General features: G+C 38.7%; 1 protein-coding gene and 1 pseudogene across 3 annotated transcripts in view; one reads left to right on the top strand and one right to left on the bottom strand.

The window, feature by feature from the left end:
- The window catches only part of GRIN2B (glutamate ionotropic receptor NMDA type subunit 2B), a 755,912-nt gene that overhangs the window by 79,645 nt on the left and 663,186 nt on the right, over positions 1-13,081 (top strand). The gene's annotated exons all lie outside the window — the stretch shown is intronic.
- Positions 5,029-13,081, bottom strand: part of LOC100347980 (large ribosomal subunit protein eL42-like) — a 157,277-nt pseudogene continuing 149,224 nt past the window's right edge.

The following is a 13,081-nucleotide window of genomic DNA, read 5'->3' as shown; positions in this document are numbered from 1 at the left end:
TCTTTGTTTCTGTGTGCGCATCCCTAGGTACATCATTCATAAGGCTGGCCTGTTGGTCACAGATTCCTTTAATAGTTACTTGTCTTGGAAGGAATATCTTTATTTCACCTTCATTTATGAATGAGAGTTTTTCTGGGTGAAGTGTTCTGGGATGACAGTTGTTTTCTTTTAGGATTTGAACTATTTCTCTCCCGGCCTGTAGAGTTTCTGTTGAGAAGTCTGCTGTCAATCTGAAGAGGGTTCCTTTAAGGTCATGTGGCATGTATCTCTTGCAAATTTTAGGATATTTTCTCTCTCTCTGTTTTTTTAAAGATTTATTTATTTGAAAGGTAGAGTTGCAGAGAGGCAGAGGCAGAGAGGGAGAGAAAGAGAGGTCTTCCATCTGTTGGTTCACTGTCCCAAATTGCCACAACAGCTGGAGCTGGGTCAGTCCGAAGCCAGGAGCCAGGAGCTTTTTCTATGTCTCCCACATGGGTGCAGGGGCCCAAGGATTTGGGCCATCTTCCACTGCTTTCCCAGGCCATAGCAGAAAGCTGGATTGATGATAATGTGTCAAGGTGTGGGTCTTTTCTGATCATGTCTATTAGGAGTTCTGTTTTTCCTGTATTTGGAGATCAATATCTTTCTCCAAATTGGAGAAATTTTCTGCTATTATTTCATTGAGTAGGTTTTCTAAGCCATTCATTCTTCTCTTACACCTGCAGGAACTCCTAAGGCTCAGATACTTGGTTGTTTGATGGTATCCCATAGATCCTGAACACTCTTTTCAATGTTTCCAATTTTTTATTCATTTTTCTTTGTCTGAAATGTTTCAGAAGACCTCTCTTCTAGATCAGATATTCTATCTTTTGCCTCACTAAGTCTGTTGTTAAAGCTTTCCACTCTATTTTTGGACTTACTGAATACTTCATTGCTAATGTTTCTGTTTTCTAAATATCTCTTTGCAGAATTTCTCAACAATGTCATGTACTGACTTCCTTTTTCCATTTAACTGTGTTTTTGAGTAACCTTATAATCATTCTTTTGAATTTATTTTCAGGCATCCCATCAATCTCTTCTTCATGGCCCAATCTTAATATATTTTTGTGTTCTTTTGGAGGAGACATACTGCCTTTCTTGTTCCTGTTTTTTTGATATCTACATTGATTTTTGCACATCTGGGGGGATATCTTGTTAGTTTTTTGTCTGGAGGATTTTTTTTTAAGGGAAAAGGTTTATTGTCAGGTGAGGGAAACCCAACGGAAGGATTTTTTTTTTGACTGAAGGATTTATTCTTGGAAATGTGCCTCTGGCTTATACTTGCATTTCAGGGGTGTGTGGAGGCACTAGGGAGCTCTGGTCACTGTGGGTGGGGCAAGAGTCCAGAGTTTGGTGTGGTAGAGTGCCTCTGGCTACAGTCAGTGGGAGAGAGGATGTTGGAACTGCCTCCTGTGTTCTTGGTCCCAGCGCATCTCTGTGCCAGGATGAACCAACTGATTCACAGACTATAGTGAACTCATGGTGCCAGTACACCCCCCATCCAGGCACTCACCCCATACAGAGCATGGACCCACTCTGCAGTGTGTTCCTGGACTCTTGCATGAGATTCTTTCCCAGGATGCAGGGAGCTCTGAGTCTCTGCAGGAACTCAGCCACAATCCCCAACCCTCTCAGCTCTTTGTCTTATGCTGAGAACTCCCACAGTTGCAGGATGCAAGAGTCTGTTGTCCACCCTGCAAGCTGCCCTGTCCCTAGGGGCTGCTAGTAGTGGCAGAACTTCACAGAAACCTTTTATTTAAGATATATAAACTTCATGCTTTTCTAAATACAACTTTAGGAACATAGCGATTCTTCCCACCCTCCCCATGCTCCGACCTGTGCTCGCACACTTCTTAGTCCTTCTCCTATTCCCATTTTAATTTTTTTTACTAAGATCTATTTTCAATTAACTTTATGCACATAAGTTTATACTAAGTAAAGAGTCCTCAACAAATAGTATGGAAAGAAAAAAACTGTTCCTCAACAGTTGAGACAAGGACCGTTCAAAGTCATCACATCTGTGCGTTGTCTGTGAATACAAAAGCTGTTGATTTTTGTGTGTTTTGATTTTATCCTGCCATTTCACCAAACTCTTTTATGAGTTGCAGTAGTCTCCTTGTGGAGTCTTGTGGAACCCCTATATATAGAGATATGTCATCTGTAAAGAGAGATAGTTTGACTTCCTCCACAGAGACCAATGCCCGTGTGCTAGCCCCAGTGGGTGGAGTGTTCATCTGTGTTGCCATAAGAACCATACAGAGAAATCCTGCAGTCCTCAGTGTGAACAGGGCTCCCACAGTAATGACTCTCACCAGGGAATCAGGGAGCCCAGAGCCTGTGGAGCTGCCCACCATGACTGCTCAGAGACCCAGCCACACCCTGTGCCCTCCCACGCAGCCACAGTGTTTTTACTCTGTCCCAGCACACAAATCTCCCACAGTCATGAGTGCTCAGCCCCCCTGTCAATGTTCCCAGCCAGACTCAGGTGTCTCTTCTTAGCTGGTTGTTGGGACACAGGCTGGTGCAGCTGTTACGTATGTCCAAAATGGTGCCCGTGTTCTGTCAGCTACTTACAGGGTGCAGATGTCAGATGGTCATGCAGAGAGAAATGTGCCCCCCTTTTTGTTTCCTTCTAGGTTTTCAGGCACACTGTCCCCCATAGAGCTCCAAGAAGACTCACATCAGGCCCTTCCCACAGCTGTATCACCAGTGGCTTTGGCTGCTGCAGTATAGTCCACCTCAGTCTCCAAGGCTGATGCTGAGGTTCTTGGCTGCCGGGAGTTGTGCATGTCCTCACCTTCCACATAGTTCCACAGTGTCCCTCTGTTTGGCATGGAGTTTCCTCCACCATTTTCTTCCTAACTCTTCCCTGAGATTGCAGTTTTGCCACTTTTTTTTTTTTTAATTTTTAAAAACCATCTTCCCCTAGACTAGAGCAGTAAGCTCCCTCCCCGTTCCACCATCTTCAACTCTGATCTCTTTTTCTTCTAACTCTGCCTCAGGAGCTCTTTTTCCCCTATATTTCCCTCCTCTGAGAGGATCATCCAACTGCTGTTGGGTATAGGGTCAATGCCCACTCTTGCTGCTTCCTGCTGAAGAAGGATGAAGTAGGGAAGTTGGCTGGTCCCCTTGGGGAGGTCAATCAAATGGACTTTGGTAGAGTTACTGGGAAGGGAATCTGAAGTTCTATCTGAAGGACCATCTGTATCTTAAGTGTACCTATCCTATCAGAGACACATTGTACCACAAATGAAGGGAGCAAGAATAGTCCAGGCAAAACTCTTTACAGTGTTGATTAAGCAGCCCAACCATGTTTTTTTTCAAGTCTTGTTAAGCATGACACAGGTTCCACCCACCTCTAGGAATGTAGGGTGAGCACTAGTCAAGTGAGGACTAAGAGTTGTGAGCCTCAGAAGAAAGAGAAGTTCTGAATATCTCAGCTATATGAGCCTGACTGGGGCGGGGGTGGGGGGCTAGGTGTCAGGGAATTAGAGTTGAGGTCTGTTTGAAGAAGTATTTGAGGCCCTCTATAGGTTCACGTGTGTGGTCAGATTGTATGATTGAGGACTTGAAGATATCCTCAGGGTCTGAGGTCACAATCCAGGGTTTTATTCTTGAGTGATGGATCCACACATCTAAGACTGCAGCCTTAACATGGCAATGAAAGTAGAAATACAGAGAATCTGGTTCCTGGGTTTTGGCACCAATATGTTGCATCCTGGGGAGCTGCTTCCACGGTCCCTGCTTCAAATCTGATTTTCATCCAGCAACATTCTCACAGAAACATCCAGAATAATGTTTAACCAGTTATCAAGAAATTCTGTGATCAACATGAAACCAACCATCACATGTAATGTATGTATCTATGTGTGTGTGTGTGTGTGTGTATTTCTTATTGATCCTGTATTTAGTAACTTTGCTATACTCAATAATTTAGTAGTTTATAAGTTATTTGAGCTAATTTTATATATAATCGGCAAATATTAATTTTAATTTTCTTTTCCTATTTTATGTTTTATTTGCCTCATTACATTTTCTAAGATCCAAGTACAATGTTTATTAGACATGATGAGAGCAGGCATAATTTTCTTGTTTCTAATCTCAGTGGGAAACATTTGGCATTTCACCATTAAGTAAGATGTTTGCTATAACTTTTCTTGATACACTTTATCACAAGGAAATTCCCTATTCCCAGGAGCTAAGAGTTTGTTTGTTATTAATGTTGTTGTGTTAGATACACTGCTTTGTTTGCTCTATTGATTATGTAACTTTATTTTCCTTATTTTATTGCTTTTTTTCTTAAACTCTTTACTTTTAGATATGATAGAAAAATCTTAGAGGTGCACATGAGAAAGAAAGACATGATCACAGCTTAGTGAAGACAATCTAATCTTGGGGTAGGCATTTTGGCATAGCTAGTAAAGCTACCACCTGTGACATGGGCAAATGGTTTGAGTCCTGACTGCTCCACTCTTTTTTTTTTTTTTTTTAAAGATTTTATTTATTTTATTTGAGAGTTAGAATTAAAGACAGTGAGAGGGAGAGACAGAAAGGTCTTCCTTCCCTTGGTTCACTTCCCAAATGGCTGCAACAGTCAGAGCTGCGTCGATCCTAAGCCAGCAGCCAGGAGCTTCTTCCAGGTCTCCCACGTGGGTGCAAGGGCCCAAGGACTTGGGCTGTCTTCTACTGATTTCCCAGGCCATAGCAGAGAGCTGGACTGGAAGTGGAGCAGCTCTGACTAGAACCAGCGCTCATACGGGATGCCGGCCCCACAGGCAGAGGATTAACCTACTGCGCCACAGCACCAGCCTCTCCACTTCCTTTTTAAATTTTATTTGAGCTTAAAAATTTCCCCACAAGAGGAATTTTATTGATGGCTCTAGCTTATCCCCTCCCAAAAGACCAAATGAGGTGAACAGTAACCTTTAGATTTTATTGTCTTTATAACAAAACAGAAGAAGACGATTAGAACTGTATCACTTGCCCCTTTCTCTTCTTATCTCCTCCCAGTTAGAATCGTTTACATCTCTTAATAGCCAACATGCTTTTGGATCTTCAGTTGGGCTCCACACACTCAAGCCTCAGCACAATCTTCTTTGTAGTTTTATCCTTTTTCTAGAAAAACCAGCTTAGTCTGTCCACCTTAGCCACTCTGCTTCCTAACAGAACACTGCTTTCTCCGGGCCTAGAGAGAGTTTTTGCCCTTCTTGTACTGTGTCACTTTGTGAGGCTGGTGCTTGCCACACCTCTTACAGAAGGTCTTGCGGGTTTTAGGAACATTCACCAAGTTTGCAGAGCACTATTGGCATGGAAAGTGGCTGTTTCACTTCGATCAAGCTCCTTGCTAATGGCTTGGGAGAAGCAGCAGAAGGTGGCCCAAGTGTTTGGGCCCTTGCCACCCATGTGGGTGACCTGGAAGAAGCTCCTGGCCTTGGTCTGTCCTAGGCCTGGTTGTTGTAGTCATCTGGGTTGTTAACTAGCAGATGGAAGATCCTCTCTCTCTCTCTCTCTCTGTGTGTGTGTGTGTGTGTCCCTCTCTTTCTGTAACTCTGACTTTCAAAAAATAAATAAATCTTTAAAAAAAACAAGCAATCTAACCAGAAAATTCTCACGCCTAATGCCTATCTGCTGATGTTGAATCTGTGGTTCTGCAGTTATAACATTCTGCAAGGCTGAGAGGAATGACTAATAACTATTTCCTTTCTCACCTTCTCCTTCCTCTTCATAATCCTTCTCTAGGATAGCCATGTCCTCATGGGCTTTATTTTTTTTTTCTGTTTGTGAATTTTATTATGGAGGAGGAAAAATGTTATCTTGTAAATCACAGTAGAAAGCCCATACAAATTATGCAGTACTTTTTAATTGCCATCAATCAATTAATATTCTATAGTTTTCCCAGTGTTTTACTCAGCCCTAATTACTTAGAAATTTATATAATTTTTATTCTCCTTCCCTGGAGTTCCTTTATTTACTTATTTTAAAGAGAGAGGGAGAGGGAGAGGGAGAGGGAGAGGGAGAGGGAGAGGGAGAGAGTTAGAAAACCCAAATGCTGATTCACTTCCTAAATGCCTGAAGCTGGAAACTTAATCCAATAAAAGTCTCCTCATGGGAGCCAAAGACCCAACCACTTAAGTCATTGTCTGTTGCCTTCCAGGATGTGCTTTAACAGTGAATTAGAATGGAAAGTATAGCAAAAACTTGAACCCAGGCATTTCAATATGGGATGAGGATGTTACAACCTGTATTCTAATCACTTGGTTAAATGCCTCATGGGCTTTAGAAAACTTTCCCTCCTCCATCCCCTTGTCCATTCACATACCAGTGAGCAAAGGCATGGTTGGTATACATCATATCAAACCTATAGTCCAACGAACCCAGGCTTCAGCGATGGCTGTGGTGTTGCTCCACACACACGCAGCTCTCTCACTTGGTACCACATTGGGAAGCTGGTAATTAATGCCAACCTTGAAGCCAGTGGAGGCACCAATCCACAAACTGGATGCTGTGCTTGGACTTGATTATGGCAATGACATTGTTGACATCTTTGGGAACCATGTCACCATGGTACAACTGTCAGAAAGCCATGTATTTACCATGGCAAAGGTTGTATTTCAGCATCTGTTTGGCTGGCTCAAAGCAAGCTTTGGTCTCCTCTGCCATAGAAAGCTGTTCATGTTGGGCTATCTCAACAGAGATGATGGAGGCTTACATTGCCAGAATGTAAGGGAAGTAGATGCAAGGATAGGTAGGGCACAAAGTTCGTATGGACTTCTATCCAACATTCAGGGTTCCATAAGATTGGAGGAAAGCAGTGTTGGAGGACATGATATGGTTAATAAGGTGATTCAGGATATTGTACCTTATTACTTGTTATCAAGATTACCACGACAGATGTCATAGATGGCCCCGTTGCCTGCTGGGAAGGCACATGAAGAGTGCTCCAATTTCAGGCATGGAAAGACAAGACATAGTGGCAAAAACGGTTCTGCATGAAGGATCTCTGTGAGTGAGACCCCAGTGGAAAGAAGAGACCATCAGAGAAGGATGCACTTTTCTCTAAAGGGAAGAGAGAACTTCCACTTTGCCCATGGTCCTGTCTTAAAACTGATGGAGTTTGTGAACTCAAAAGGCTTCCACAGCCTTGGCAGCTCATGTCAAGAGTCTTGTGTGATCACTGATGTCATAAATAAGAGTGTATTTGTTAAATCAACAACAGGAGTCACTGTGCACTTGCTCCCCATGCTGGACCTCTGTCCTTAGTGAATTGTACTATGAGAATTAATGGTAAAACTTTTCTTCAAACAGTGCTCTATACTTTGTGTATCTGTGTGGGTGCAAACAATTGAAATTTCTCCTTAGTAAAGAGTTGGTCTTCTGTATATAAAGTCAATTAAAAACAAATATTAATGGATAATGAAACAGGAGAGGGAGTGGGAGGTGGGATGGGAGTGTGGGTGGGAGGGTGGGAATAGGGTGAGGAAACACTATATCCCTAAAAGCTGTACATATGAAAATTTGTATTCATTAAGTAAAAACCATAAAAAATGAATGCTCCAGGAGAGTGTGGATGGTGAGCATGCAGTTGTAGGATTCAACCACAGCTGTGGAAACCTAGAGAGCTGGATAAAAGGAGAGCTCCAGCTTAGACTTCTTGCCATAAAAAATACAAGGATGTTTTATCTTCAGGGAGCTGACAGAGCCAGTCCCCCTACCAAAGCTGTGGAAAACCAAGAAGCCCTGAAGGTCTTTGCAATGGTCAGCCAGTTTATGAATTCAGTCCAAGATGAGGTCAATGACTTTTTTGCCAAAATGGTGTAGTGCTGACATAGTTACTGGTAGCATCTTCCAGAGCTTCTCAGGGTGGAAAAGCTGATGGTAGATGGTAGTGCTAACTTATTCATTCAGTGATTGTGAGTTCCAGGTCTACAAACAAGAAGGTGCTGAAGGAGTCATCTCCTCCCCTAATGTTCTTGTCACTTGGCATCTGGCCATCGGACTGGACATCATGTTTCAGGCAGTAGAGCTCCCAGCAGACATTGCCCATCTGGACACCAGCCTGACATAAATGGAGCTGTACTCACACGTGGTGACTCCAGGCTAGGAGTCAGAGGTGATAGGAGCGGCAATGTGCCTTCTTTGTTAATCAGTTTTAAAATATTCCTTTAGCAACATTAAACATTGTTTTGCTTTCCTGGAAAAATCCTACTTGATAATATGTTTTGTGTATTGCTTGATTTGTTATTTTCTGACTTGTACATTTATGCTTATGAATAATATTGACTTAAAATTTTTCTTTCCTACAATGTCTTTATTAAATTTTGGTATCAAAGTTATGTGAGCCTAATATAAATCAAGATGTATTTCCCTCTTTATTTTCTGGAAAAGTATGTAAATTTGAAGCACTATCCCTTTATATTTTAATTTAAATTCATCTGCAAAAGTATCTTCTCTGTATAATGGTTTTAAGTTATAGAAATACAATATTTAGAGTAGTATTTAACTATTTAGTTTTTCCCATGTATAACTTTGGGTAAGGTCTTTTTCTTTTAGGTGTTGGCTAATTTTATCAAATATTCAACTTTATTAAACTGTAATTTTTTGGATAGCATCTTATGGTATATTTTGAATATTTATAATCTATCTTATAGTGTTCCTAGTTTGATTATTAGTATTATTTATATATCACTTCTATTTTGTATTAATCAAGCTTTTATTTTTAATAACAGCTTCATTGAGATAAGATTAATATAGCATAAAATACACATACCATACAGTTGTAAAATGTATAATTTGGTTGGTATTTTTTGTATACTCTGAGTTGTGAAACCATTACCATTTTCTAATTTCAGAACATTTTTATAAACCTAAAGAAACTCTGTGCACATTAGTAACAAGGGACACTCCATTTCCCTTGACCCCCCAGCCCTAAGCAACCACTAATCTACTACTTTTGTCCTTGTGGATTTGCTTATTTGGACATTGCACATTGATGGAAGTATGTGTGGCCTCTTATGACTAGATTATTTCAGTTTACATGTTTTTAGGGTATCAGTATAGCATGTATCAATAATTCATTACTTTTTATTACCAAACAATACTCCATTGTATGAATGTTAGACATTTTGCTTTTTCATTCATCTGTTGGTTTGTATTTTGTTTTTGTTTTTGACTGTTATGCTGCTTTGAATGTTCATACGCATGTGTCTGTATTTACATTTGATTTCAGTTCTCTTGTGTATATGGCTAGGGATGGGATTTCTGGGTATAACACTAGGTTTAACATTGTGAAGAATTTTCAACCCATTTTCCAAAGAGGAAGGATCATTATTTGAGGGTCCTAGCTTCTTCATAAACTTACTTACCTTTTAGGCACCTTAATACATGTCAAGTGATGTCACATTATGTTTTTCATTTGACCATACTAATACTTAGTGATGACAGGCATATTTTCTTTTGCTTATTGGTCATTTTACTATTTGAAAAATATTCTTTTACTATTTTTAACTGGATGATTTGTCTTTTTATATTTGAGTTACAGTGTTCCTTACATATTATGAATACAAGTCCCTTATCAAATGTATAATTGGAAAATATTCTCTCCCATTCTGTTTGTTTAATTTTTTGATGGTGGCCTTTGAAACACAAACATTTTAAATTGTGACTGTGTCTATTTTCTTTTGTCACTTGTGATTTTAGGATTATATCTGAGAAACTATTGCCTAGTTCAAAGTCATGAATATTTATTCTTAAGCTTGTTCTGTAGTTTTAATGGTTAATATTTAGGTCTATGATCGATTTTATGTTCTTTGTGTATGATATGAGGGAGGGGTTCATTCAACTTCATTCTTCTGCATGTGGATATCATTTGTCCTGATAGCATTGGTTGAAAATAACATTCATTCTTTATTGAGTTTTCCTGGCATCCTTATATATCAACCCATCACAAATATAAGGGTTTATTTTTGGATTCTCAATACTATTCCATTGATCTATATGTCTCTCTTTATGCTGTTACCACACCAACCTAGTTACACTTGCTTTGTAGTAAGTTTGAAATTGAAAAAGTTTGAAATTGAGAAGTATGTGTTCTGTACTATATCCTTGTTTTTAAATAATTTTTTGTTTATTCTGGGTAACTTCATTTGAAGATGAGTTTTAGGATCAATGTATTAATTTGTACAAAAGAAGGCATCTGTGATTTTGATATAGGGATTGCACTGAAACTATGTACCACTTTATATAATACTGCCACCTTAATAATACTGTCTCCCAACCCATGGTCATGGATATCTTTCCATTTTTTTGTCTTTAATTGTTTTTCAATATTTCAAAAGTTTTAATGTACAAATTTTATATTTTTTTCAGTTTATTTATAAGTACTTAATTCTTTTTGTATTACTATAAATTTATGTTTCCTTTATTTAATTTTCAGAATGTTTATAGCTATTTACAGAAGTACAATTGATTGTCATATATTGATCTGGTACCCTGCAACCTTGCTGATCTTGCAAAGCTTTTAAGCAAATTTATTAGCCATTTCTAAAAAAGAATTCTAGCCTTGTTGATTCATTATTGTGCATTTTAAATTTATTTCTTTAATTTATTTTATGGTGTTAACTATTTCTTTCTACTTTTGCTCATGTTTAAATTTCAGTTGTTTTTCTATTTCTTGAAATAAATGCTTGGTTTTCAGCATTTTTTCTTTCTTACATACATTTAAGGCCCAGAATAAACCTTAAAGCATGATTTTGACTGAATCTTGAATGTTTCAATTCGTAATATTTTCATTGATTTTTACTTCAAATATTGCTATTATGTGTTTTTTAAACTGATGGTTTATTTGTAATGTATATCTTAATTTCCAAAATATGTTAATTTTCAGTTATTTTTCTTTTATTAATTTGTAGCTTCAATATACAATGATCTTAGACATATTTTACATGATCTCAATCTTTTGAAATTTGTTGGGATTTCTTTTGTGACCCAGCTTCCATTCAATTTTTTTGCAAATGTTTTACTAACAGTTGAAAGGAATGTGTTTCCTGTAGGTGCTGCATGTAGTGTTCTGTTTATGTCCAGTAAGTCAAACGTGTTAGTCTTATTGTTCAGATCTTACACTGTTATGATTTCTCTCCCTCTCTGCTCAATCTATCAGTTAATGAGAGAGATTGTTGTCTCTCAATGTCGTTGTGCATGTGTTTGTTGCTCCTTAAAATTTTATAAACTTAAAACTGTTAGTTTTATATGGATTTTATCAGATATATATAGGCATCTTAGGATTTAACTATGAAAGTCACATCGTGGGGCCAGTGTTGTTATGTAGCGTTAAGTCACAGTATCTGAGTGCTTGTTTAAGTTTTGGCTGCTCTGCTTCTGATCCAGCTCCCTGCTAATGTGCCTTGGAAAACAGCAGAATATGGCCCAGGTACTTGGGCCCCTGCCACCCCTGTGCGAGATCTGGATGGAGTTCCTGGGTACTGATTTTGGCCTGGCCCAGTCCCACCCATTGCAGCCATCTGGGGAGTGAACCAGCAGATGAAAGATCTTTTTCTTTCTCCCTATCACTCTGTCACTCAAAGACATAAAATACATGAGTAAATATTAAAAACAGAAAGTCTTATTGTGTCACTCTGCTATATTCTAGTTGTCCAAAGTGAGCTAGAGGATGGCTCATATTCAAGCGAAAAGGGGCTGTACAGAAGTTCCTGAATCGTGATTCATCAGAGGGATATTTTTGAAAATGGGTCATTGCTAGTTGCTTTCTGGCCTGCAATGGTTCCAGTCCCTCCTGCAAGTAAAACTCCCCAAATACCATTCCATTGAGGCATCAGATTCAGGCTGAAAGCCCTGAGGAATCTAAATTATAATTCAGGTACAGATAAAGTTCCTTGGGTACCTTTCTACCTATATTTCTGAAAGCATGGTAGTTTTATAGTATTTGGATTTATTGCATACTGACTCTCTTTTTTGAATGCTCATTTTCTCAGAAATTAAGATGGTTGATACAGGGTTTCCTTTCACCTACCCTGAGAGTCACACCTCTATTTTATTTGTTCCATGAAAATAACAAATCCAACCCATATTTAAAAGGGAGGAGGGACTACAAAAGGGCATGGATACTGGGAAGTGGGAGTCATTGAGGGATATTTTTGGTTACCACATATCACGTTGACTGTAAGTACTATACAGTTTTAAGTACAGCCTGAAAATTTATTTTTGAAAAAATTAAAACATTGTGACCATTAGACAATTATGAACATGTATTGGGTTTTATTACTGCAAATTTTTAATTTTTTTTTCCATTTAACCTTTCTTGTTTCCTTTTACTTTCTACCATATTGTTTTTAAACTTTTATTTAATGAATATAAACTTCCAAAGTACAGCATATGAATTACAATGGCTTCCTCCCCCATAACTTCCCTCCCACCCGCAACCCTCCCCTCTCCTGCTACCTCTCCTCTTCCATTCACATCAAGATTCATTTTCGATTCTCTTTATATACAGAAGATCAGTTTAGCATATATAAAGCTTTCAACAGTTTGCACCCACACAGAAACACTAAGTGTAAAATACTGTTTGAGTACTAGTTATAGCATTAAATCACAATGTACAACACATTAAGGACAGAGATCCTACATGAGGAATAAGTGCACAGTGACTCCTGTTGTTGACTTAACAAATTGACACTCTTGTTTATGGCATCAGTAATCACCCTAGGCTCTTGTCGTGAGTTGCCAAGGCTATGGAGGCCTTTTGAGTTCGCTGACTTCCTACCATATTTTGTATTGAATAGTCTTTATTATTCTGCTTCTTTTCCTCTATCACTTTAGTTGAATTTTAGTATTTTTGAGGGTTATTAGAGACTCCATTGCATTTGAATTCTTAATGGATAATTTTTCTGGCTATAGAAATCTTGATTGCTGTTTACTTCTTACAACACTTTGGAGATTTAAGTCCATTGCCTTTTGGTATGTATGATCTCTGTTGGGAAGTTAGATGTCAGTCAAGTTGTTGCACCTTTCATCGTAGTCCTACTTGTTTCTTCAAAGATTTTTCTTTGTG

The sequence above is a fragment of the Oryctolagus cuniculus genome, chromosome 9 (assembly GCF_051225735.1).
Source record: "Oryctolagus cuniculus isolate XC-2025 breed Fujian yellow rabbit chromosome 9, ASM5122573v1, whole genome shotgun sequence".
Taxonomy (NCBI): Eukaryota; Metazoa; Chordata; class Mammalia; order Lagomorpha; family Leporidae; genus Oryctolagus; species Oryctolagus cuniculus.
The sequence above is the reverse complement of the archived record's forward strand: the minus strand, read 5'-3'. Positions and strand labels throughout refer to the sequence as shown.